The sequence below is a fragment of the Polypterus senegalus genome, chromosome 10 (assembly GCF_016835505.1).
Source record: "Polypterus senegalus isolate Bchr_013 chromosome 10, ASM1683550v1, whole genome shotgun sequence".
In the NCBI taxonomy this organism is placed as follows: Eukaryota; Metazoa; Chordata; class Cladistia; order Polypteriformes; family Polypteridae; genus Polypterus; species Polypterus senegalus.
This window is the reverse complement of record NC_053163.1, coordinates 122,564,942-122,576,232: the sequence shown is the minus strand read 5'-3', so window position 1 is coordinate 122,576,232 and position 11,291 is coordinate 122,564,942.

The following is an 11,291-nucleotide window of genomic DNA, read 5'->3' as shown; positions in this document are numbered from 1 at the left end:
CATTTCTCCTCCAAACATGGTGTGTACAATGACATCCAAAGAGTTCAATTTTGGTCTCGTCTGACCAGACTATATTCTCCATGTAGTTCATTGGCTTGTCCAAATAATATGAAGCAAACTTTAAATGAACCGTGACATGCTTTTTCTTCAGTAGTGGAGTCTTGTGTAGTGAGCGTGCATAAAGGCCATGGCAGTTGAGTGCATTACTTATTGTTTTCTTTGCTAATTCCAGGTCTTTCTGAAGCTCTCCATGAGTGGTCCTTGACTCTTGGACAACTCTTCTGATTATTCTTGTTACTCCTGTCAGAAATCTTGTGAGGAGCACCTGGTCGTGGCCAGTTTATGGTGAAATGGTGTTACTTCCACTTCCTGATTATGGCCCCAATGGTGCTCACAGGAATATTCAGAAGTTTAGAAGTACGTCTGTAACCAGTGCCTTCAGTATGTTTTGCAACAATAAGGTTGTGAAGGTCTTGATAGAGCTCTTTGCTTTTACCCATCATGAGATGCTTCTTGTGTGACACCTTGATAATGAGAAACCTTTTTATAGGCCATCATTTAGGACTAAACCAGCTCATAATCATTTGCACTGATAGGGGCAGTATTGCTTTCTAAATACTGACAGTTTTCAGCTGGTTTCTTGGCTTTCCATGTCTTTTTGCACCTCCTTTTCTTCATGTGTTCATTACTTATTCCCTGTGTCATTCCACTTTATTACACATAACTTAATTTATGGACTTCTTTGTTTTCATTTCTTAGTATATGTGGATTACTTGGGTTGTTACCGACATCTGGTGAGAATTTTATGTCAATAGCCCTATTAGAAATATGTTTACTGAGAAAAATGTTGACGTTTTCAATACTTATTATTCTCGCTGTATGTACCTGAAGTACAGTATGAGTTTAACACATCCTAAACAATGGCCAGCATACAGACATTTATCATTTGGCTCTCTCATGTGTGTATGGCCATCTTAGCCTACTCACCAGTATTGGTCAGTTAGCTGGAAAAGTGAATCGTCAATCTTTGTGCCATGGCAGTGTGGTGCCTGGTACACTCTGCAAGGTACCATGTGTTAGAGCGTGTTTTTTATGGAAGATGTTTAGCTAGCCTTGACATCCAGGAGCAGATCCTGCAGGTCATTTCTCCTTATGGTTCCTTTGCAGTTGTCTCTGAATGACGTGAGTGTTGAAATCTGCCCATCAGTATAGTTAGGTAGTTGGTAAGCAGATTTCCTGGATTCAGGGTGCATTCAGGCCTCTTCGCCTTTTTAATGTTTTTCTGTGTTGCAGCCTTGTGATAAAATCTTTTTAGTTAATTTTTTCCACATCAGGGAACACTCAATACCCCAGAATGAGAAAGCAAAAACAAGGTTTTAACATTTTTTGTTAATATTAAAAATAAAAAAACTGAAATATCAAATAATGAAAAAACATTTTAAAGTAAAAAACAAATGAAGTGATTTTATTACGTGGGTGCAACATAACAAAATGAAAATCAGTGAAGGGGTCTGAATAGTTTCTGAATCCACTGTATTGTATGTATGTGCAACAATAAATTTTCCTCCTTGCCACTTCCTGTTAATCAGCACAAGCTTCTGTTGTGTGGACCCCATCTGCAAGCTTATGAGTGGTCTCCAAACACCCCTGGAGTATCTGATCCTAGAGTCAGTGCGGTGTGTATACAAGGATTCCACTTCATCTACCGATTGCCTTTGAGCCAGGGTACAAACTGCATCTCCTTCACTTTTTAGAAGTGTTTCTAATGCCACAGTACCTTTCTGTTGTTGACTACGCATTGCAGTCGACTTCTTGTTTCGCTAGGCTTCATACAATTGCTTATAAAAATCCTCACCACATTTATTTATTTTGATAATCGCTGATTTATGCTGAAAAGTGCCCACTAAAAGGCACAGTTAGGAATTCGGTGCACCTTTTAAGATGTAGAGTGCTTTACACTCTTCATCTGTTTTTGCTGATAATGGCTTATTTTCTGTGCTAAGTTTGGTTTTATTATGTGGGAGTGAAGATGTGGGATTGTGTTAGAGCAGGATGTTCCAGGAAACTCAATGAATATTGCAGTGATGAGAGAATACCGCCATCAAATTGACAGAAAATTCTCCCAAGAGCTGTCCAAGTGGATTTTCTATATATCATAGTGAACAGATTAGAAAACATTTTGTAGTACACTCCAGGCAACAGGATTGGGAGTAAATGCCAGGTGAGGGGGTACAAATTAGAAAAGTACAAATACTGATTCAGCTGAAGAGGCTGAGAGGACACCATTTACATAAGTATGAAATAGCTTTTAAGGAAATGGAGAAGTAGGGACCACATCAGTTTGTGTTTTTGCAGGCATAAATAACTCTTAACAGGTAAGTAGGAAATTTAGCAATTGTGGCATTGCATGTAGACATGTGCTTTTTAAGTTTTCAAATTAACTTCCAAAGTCATGATTATTCTTGAACAGATTCAGAGAGCCATGGCATGTGCAGTATACTACCCCACAATTAGTAGTGCTCCGAGAAATGCTTTCTGTAAGATATAAAGTTTTCCGGTGTTAGTGGAAAGGTGGCAACAGGGTCTCTATTATTATTTTCTTACATTTTCAGTCCTACATCAAGGATTCATACAAACATAATGTCATGAAAGTTTAGGGAAAAATTAAAGGTAGACCCACTTAAAAAGCAGGGCATACATTACCTTGGTACTGATCCCAGGGGCAAACTCGCACACTTAGACAGTTAAACATTTTCATTGGAGGTACACCCTATCAGTTTGGAATAAAGTCAGTCTCTTTGTTTGCTTTGAACCCTTGTAATATGTGTATATATTTAATATGCCCCTGTGCTCTGTGCAAATATATTTTATAAATCTGCCTTTTTCTACTCACATTGAACAGTTGACACAGAGCCAGATTTAGCACAGGGGTTCACCATTTAGAACTGCTTGTTAAGCATTATAAGACAAGACAGTTAGGGACAACTGCAAAATGGGCAGTCAGACTGAGGACCATTGTATACTATTTTTGTGTGTCAAAGTCAGCATGAAACTATCTTCTTTTGCCTTGTTTGGAATGGCATAATTCACCTAAGTGGGGGACTGCACACGAGGAAAGAGTATAAAGCCTTGGAACATTGCCCAGCACACCTTTGAAGCCGACGGACGGATGGAAGATAACGTCATCCAATCCTGAAAATCCTTCCACTGCAAGGCAACAATGGTAGACTCTACACATCGGGCCCCCACTCCTGAACTGCGTTCTTGCCATTGTCTTCCTTCGCCTGTTATGCAGCGTAAGCTGTCATTAAACAAAGTTAATTCTCCTATGTGATTTCTTACCGCCCTATCACTAAGGGAGGGCATCGCCTTCTTATATGATATCTATATCGATTCGGGTTATGTAACATGCTGCAATTACTAAAGAACTCATTCCCAGGGAGCTAACAACCCTGTTGAATACAACCCTCCCCCACCATAACTCATTGTCTATGGAAGAGGAGCGAAAGTTTTAGATTCGTCAAAAGTTTCAGTCACCAGATATCTCGATGATCGGTCTGTGTGTTTGTCTGTCTGTCACAGTTTCTTGACAACAGTCTAGAGCTAAAACGGCTGGACAGAAAATTCTAAACTCAAAATTAAAGCCTGTTATGAGATGGCAATGTGCTCATTATTTTTTGAGCCAAATTGTGAAAGAGAGAGAGGAACCCTCAAATACCTTAATTCTGCAGTTAATGACTAATTTTTCTCACCTTTTTATGATCAGAAGGATTAGCTTCAGAGTGGTAATTACTGAAATGTTATGGAACAGTTAAGGTAACTTGGTTCCTAGTTTGCAAAGCCTACTGACACTCACAACTGGAGTTTATTAATTTCTATTTACATTTTTTTAAATTCATTTTCAGATATTATGCCTTCTAAAAAGAGAACCAATTTATATCCAAAATCTGTAGATTCCAGAAGAAAGTTTTTGATGTGGGATTCTGAAAGTCAAGAACAAAAAACAACCATTTGAACCCAGCCCATACATTGAAAGTCAGAGCTCTTCACAGGCACATAATAGAAGATGAAATATTAATGGGTGACAGAACACGTCAAATCATTGTTATCACAAGAATACCTCTGATTCCCAATAAATTTCTGTAGTCTTTTAATCATCTGTAATTTCCAATTTGCGTCTGTTGAGTCTCGATTGCTATGACCATGAACAAGTCAGACATAAGACTTGCAGGCATTGCTTTAAGAACAGGTTTTTTTGCTCATGTGCAGTTTTATGTTGCTTGATCACAAGTGAGGTCAAACAGGTCTTATGCTTATATACACTCCATGAAATACAGCAAAAACTGTGGTTTACAAAGAATCAATCGCTTGACGTATGATGTTTATTTACCTTTTAATAACTTCTATATAAATAAAACTATACTTATTATTTCAATTTAATTGTAATATTTCCATATATATATAATGTTATATTATAAAGTCATGTCATTTTCTAACCCCAAACCGGGGTCTGGGGGGTAATGGAGTTTATCCCAGCTAACATAAGGTGCAAAGCAGGAACAAATCTTAGACAGGGCACCAGTCCATCGTAAGTGGAACACACACTAAATTTACACTAGGGCTAAATTTACGGCGCCTATTCCCCTAGCCTACACGTCTTTGGACCGTGGGAGGAAGAACATGCAAACTCCATGCACCCTGGTCTCTTTACTGTGAGGCAGCAGCAGTACCACTGTGCCACCATGCCACCCATGTGTTAAAAAATGAAATAAATATTGATTTATTTAAGAAATTTAATCAAATGCTGTTTATACTTCTATAGTTTGAAATACTAATATAGCCATCATAGGTGGGTAACTCGGCTAGTTAGTAATGAGTTTTAATGGAGAAAGTCATTTAAAATGGGATGAGCTGAACAAATAGATTGTGGATCATTTTTTTTCTAACTCAATTCATTTATTTCAAAACAAAACATTGCAACAGAACACAATGCAAACAAATTTAAATAACCTCACAAGTGTAATAATATGCCTTGAAAGCCATTTGTGAAAATCAGTACTCAATCTCCACCTGAATAAGAAGGTTTTATGACTAGACAACCCCATCAGGAATGGTTGAGAGTAGGCCTGACAGGTTAACTTTAGGATTACTGAAAAAAATCTGAACTGATCCTTGTGTGGAGAAGCAGATTTTTTTCCACTTTGAGGTCACAGAGAGTTCTAGAGGATGGATTTGGATTTAAGAGTCTGTTTTGTAAACTGTATAGATCAAGCACCAGACACTACAGACAATCGCTTGCCTTACCAAGTGTTTGACTCTGCCCACTTGGAAGGAAAGTTTCCATTAAAAGACTAACATTCAAAGCTTGTCAGGTTTACATTCAAAGTCCCATATTTCACCTAACGATTTGTAATAAAGGCTTGAAGGAGGAGTGTGATGTACTGGGTGCCCACAGCCTTGGCGGCACTTGTTTCCCCGGTCATCGATAGTCATGTATCGAGGATGGACAATGAGGGCCTAAACAACAAGACTGATACAAAATGCTTAGTGCATAAAATAGTGCAGTGCAGTCTTTTATAAATAAATAAGCCAATAAATAACCCATTAAAACGAGAGGTTTAAATCAATAAGTAAACATCTGATAGAATTTTAGAATCAAGATTAAAACCACAAAGTTAAAATTGAATTCTGTTTCTGTCTATTCTTTTTCTATTTAAGCCTTGTGCATCTCCTCTTTCTCTCTCTTGTTTTCCCCACTCAACCCATCAGGTCTCCTACTCTGCTGGGGGTCTTCATTTTCTATTTTTTTTTCTTTGTCCTACTCAAACTCTTTATATACATTTGTGCTCACAGGTGCTCTGCTTAATGAGGCAATTGGCCGGACTGAGCCGCTCTGTTAATAGTTACAATTCATGCAGCACCATGGATCCCTACATCACTTTACCACGAGGAGTTAAGGGATTGCTGCTGCCAGGAATTGGTTCTTGAGATGGACATCAACAAGGTGGATTTAAAATAAGAGTCCCACATAGTAAAGAGAGCGATTGAGATAAACAGAGGCAGCAACCACTACAACCATACAGGATCAGGATGGGAATGAGTAGTGTAGAAGTATCATCTGCAAGAAAGTTAAGACAGGGTAGTCTGTGGGTCTGGGACTTGGAGCTGTTTCATGTGGCTTTGAAAGGAAGAAAGTTCTTTTAAGAAAGATGACTAGGTCAGCCCACAGATATCTTGGCACATTCTCAGAGACCAGCACTTTGAGAGCCACTGGTCTCTGTGATCAAAGAAATAACAGCTTGATGTCTGCATATGAAGTGCATGTACATAATAAAAGGGCAGATGAGGGTCTAATTGTACAGAGACCTCATTAGAGGCTACAGGCTGGACTATCTGAATCAGTAGTACAGAGGGCACCTATATACAAGGAGGACAGGTACTGATACTGTAGCTTCTCTGGAGGTGGAGTCCTGAAGGATCTAGTAACTTGTCCCACACGTGCACATGGGAGGCATTCTAAGGGCTTAACTGGGGATAAGACACAGAGTCAAGGGTTCACAAACTGCACTAATGCTTTTTCTCCCTCCCCTACAGGCCAGCAGAAGGGAAGCCTGCCTAGAACCCCACCCCCTTCCCTTGCCAGACCACGCCCTCCTACAGGCCTCACTTCTGCCTAAGAATCTGCCTCTTCCTGCACAGCTCCTATAAGACCGATCCCTCCACCATTCACTTCCATCTTATGTTTGTCTCAGTCTTTGTTGATTATTCTAGATTCAAGTCTTTGTTTGTTTCACTGACAGTATACTGGGTGGAACCCCAAAACTTTCTGCCTTGTTCTTTTTCTTTTACACTTTTAAAGACAAAATATGGTAAGATTTGTGAGTAAAGTAGCTTATTTTAAGTAAATAATTTTTTTTTTTGGTGAGCATTGTAGTCAAACAACAAAGATCTAAACCAACATCCAAACTTTACTGTCCCCTTCTTATATGTTACTGTACCTGTTACCACTCTGGCAGCCAGTGAAGGAGTGTCATGGAGCAGCAGTGTGCTGCTAAGTAGGCCAACCATTCATTGCTTAGCGTTGGTTAGAGTGCCTGAGTGACACAGTATTTTTGGGATGCTTGGATGAGTCTCTGCCATAAAGCCATGAACCGCCTCCCTCAATAGCTAAGAGGTAGATGACTTCTTTGTTTCATTCTATAGGGGCACACTAAGACAGAAGCAAAATCTAAAAAGATGCTGGAAAAGACATTTTCTTGGAAGGATTCTTTGTAGAAATAAACACAGATTTTGCAGTCGCACAGTGATGCAGTAATGTAAAATATATTTTCTTCTCCACATTTTGCAGCCTGTTCAGATCATCACCTCCCCCAGGGTCTCCAAGAGGTTGCCAAAATGAGACTACTAATGTATGTATTGTAAATCATCCACCTCCACCGTAATTATGCAATACTCTTGGTATTTCTGAGCAAAATCGTGCGCTTCCTCCGGCTGTGTGGTGTTAGAGCTTGAAAAACACGACCCACCGTCCGAGCCCTAACACATCAAACTCCCAATTCATTGCTTATATGCCTCAGTGCAGCCAATTTTTACCAATAGATGCACCATTATGAATGACATCAGTTTCGGGGTTGTACATGAATATATTCATCAGATCATTTCTTATCTTTATTATTATCTTATTTTTTCTGTTGTGATGAATCGAGAAAGCTGTCCTTTTCTGCAGACCTGTAAGATGGACTGCACTGTGCAGGTTGAGATGCAGCCTTCAGTCACCCATCCATCCATCCATCCACGAGGAAACCCACTTAATCTAATGCAGCTATTCTGGGGGGGGGCTTCTTATATGAAGAATTAAATGATTGCAGGAATGCTAGGAATACATGGGTATTTTAAAGTTCATTGAAGCAGATGCATGTATTACTGCAAAATATGAAAACAAAATCAGATTGGAAAGCAATAAATGGTAATCAGTATCTCCTTAGAGGAGTCATAGCTGACCAGTTAGTTTTCTTATAAGTTCAGGCCTGTTTTCCTGTTTATTTTCAAATCAACCAAATCTAATTTAAACTTGCAGAAGTTAGGAGACCATCTCAGCAGAATTGTTTGCAAGGCAGGAACCAAACTTAGATGTAACGCCATTCTATTTACTGTGAATTTCACAAAAGCAAATCATGGTGCCACAGTAAGTAGAACTGCCACTTCACAACAAGTGGCTCATGCAGTTCAATTCAGTTAGTGTTTGTACAGCGCTCTTCTATCAGGGCAGGCACAGAGGCAGGCAGGGACTTAAGTGGCTCACTTGCATGTAAATGTATTCTCGTATAGCCCTCTTCTCTGTAGACAGGCTTAGATTGTTTATGTGGGTTTATGATAATATAAAGGCATACATCTGCCTAAATTTATTATATATACTCTGCATATTAAAAACCGAGCTTCAACTGCTTTCTGAGAAAACATTTAGGAAGTCTTGTTCATGACTTAAAAATAGAAAATGGGTGAGGATAAGAGCAGCTATGAATGAATAGTACAAAAGGTGGATGAAGCAAAAACACCAATCTATTCTAGGAAAAGGAGAGTCAGTTTCTTGCACTTGTGTTTCCCACTCTCTCCCTCATACAGAATGTGTAAGTGAGATGTCAACTTACACCCCATCAGGAATGTGCTAGTATTATTATCATTATTTTCTGTCTGACACTTAACATGAGCACCATACCTATTGATACAGTGGTAGCATTGCTGTCTCAGTACAGACAAAGGGGTTTGCGTCCCAGGTGCTTCATGTGTGGAGTTTGCATGTTCTCCCTGTGTCCCCTTGGGTTTCCTCCAGATGGTCCAGTTTCCTCCCACAGTCCAAAGACATGCAGGTTAGATGATACTCACAATGTGTGTGTCACCCTGTGATGGACTGGTGCCCCACCCAGAGATTCTTCCTGCCTTGAGTTCAAAGCTTGCTGGGATAGGTTCCAGCTTCCCCGGGACTCTCTTCTGGATAAGCAGATTTGGAAGATGGATGGATGGACGGCAGTTGTGTGTGTGTGTGTGTGTGTGTGTGTGTGTGTGTGACAGACTTTCACAGTTTAGTTTTAAAAGAAAGCAGTATGCATTACAAAGTATGTAAGCTTAAGCTGGCATCACATTACACTTCTTTTCCAACAATTTTCAGATGTAACCTTCATTAACATAATGTTAAAAAAAAAATAACAGGAAGTGGTGGACATCCCAGCAACTCGCTTATAGTGCTCTGCAACTCGACTTTATCATTGCTAGCTGTAGAGCATGGGCTCACGTAACTGAGAGAGTTAATAATCAACAGGTGTTGAGCTGGCACTATATTCCAAATGATGCCCACAAACAGTGAGAACAGTGAGGCTGTAAAGGAAAAAGGAAAGCAAGTTTTTTTGGACAATGCAAAAGATAGAAATGGTTATTGAAATTTAAAGCCAGCACTGATGTTTGTTTTCCCATGGCAAAGTAGAAAAAGGAAAATGATGGTGCTTATTCCCAAGTGCACTGTATTGATGAACTGCAAAAACAAGGTGACGTTGCAATACTTTTTTGGATTTGGAATCATAATTTGGATTAACTATTAATTTTGCAGAATCAGCATGCAATTTAGTCACTATTTTTGACATCAGTATGCCTTTTAATTTGCATTACAAAACTATCTAATTTTTTCATTTCCATCTTAAAAATAATGGAAACTTCAGACAATTTCTAAATATAGAGGATACTGAGAAATTAATTCACACATTTATTTCTTGTAGGATTGACTACTGAAGTGTGTTATTCACAGTCTGATCAAACCATTCTATTTGCAGTTTTCAGTTCATTCAAAATTCTGCTTTAAAAATCATTACATGAACTAGAAAGCATGACCAAATAACCCCTGTACTTGAGTCGTTACACTGGCTTCCAGTTAAGTTTTGGGCTGATTTCAAAATCCTCTTTCTTACATATAAAGACTTAAATAGCCAAGGCCTTGCTTACCAATCTAAACGTATTACTTAGAAACCAGCAAACATATTAAAGACACATTTATAGTCCAAAACTGAATGGATGTGGTTGCAGAGAAAGAATCTGCACCTTGTTCTGTTTTTTGTACAATTGTCTGTGAGTAGCACTCTGCTGATGCAAAATTGTTCCACATATGCACACTGCCCTGTTCTTTGAGTACGTCCATTTTTGTCCTCTAGCACATACACAGGACTAACGCAGACACAAAACCCTGTAGACATAAACATCAATGCAGCATGCCTGTTGAATAAGCTTATGTCATGTGGACTGTGGCAGCACTGCAGACACACAAAGTATCAATGCACATAAATATTTACTGGCTTACTAAAGATTATGGAGATCAAAAAAATAGTAGTGGTAGGTCTAGCCTTTACCTACAGGACCTCAAAGCAGAGGAATAATATACATGCTTATATAAGAGATGCCTATTCAGTCTCTACTAAATACTCACTACTTTAGTCTTGCATACCCTGACTAGAGCTGCTGATTAGCTGTTCATTTTGGATCTCTGTTTGTTAGTCATTTGTATATACAGTACAATAATTATGAACTGTTACTAACTCTTCTCTATTCTGTTTTTCTTCTTGGTATCCTGCTGTGGAACTTGGTTCCACTTCTTTATTTTCAAGCTGTTTTCCTGCCCATGGTAAGGGCATGTGAAATACTGGGAACCTTAAAATCAACAGATGGAAAGATTCTGTCATCAGATTAGATGGCCCACCAGAGACTAGTGTAGAATATCAAAGGCTGTGGTCAGCTACCTGAGCTCTCCTGGACTGTGAATATGTCTCACTTGATCTGTTTTAATTGATCTATTTTCTTCAGAGTAATGCTACTGACTTCAGCTTTTGTTTTCCTCTCCTCCATTATCAAGTGGCCGTAGTTCAATAATTAAATAAAGGACTGGGTTGCTTTAATGTTAATCAGTTTTGAACCTCTTTCTTTTCTTGTCTGTTTAAACAAATCTGTGTCTTCATTTTTACTCTTTATCAAATTAATATTGAGTAAATTTTCATTTGCATCTACCTGAGGACTTGCATTTCTTGAAGAATGCCTCACTAAAATAAACTGAATTGATTTTTTATAAAAGATGTGAGGGAATCACGTGATCAGTCGACCCTCTGTAATTCTCATGCCGTATAATATGAAACCCACACCTACAATGAGATTTAGCAACTGAAGTCATTCCATTTGACATTCTTGTAGCAGTCACATGGTTTTTGCACAGGTGAGATTTTAACAATTTATAGTGCTATTTTAGCTTTAGTAGTAGA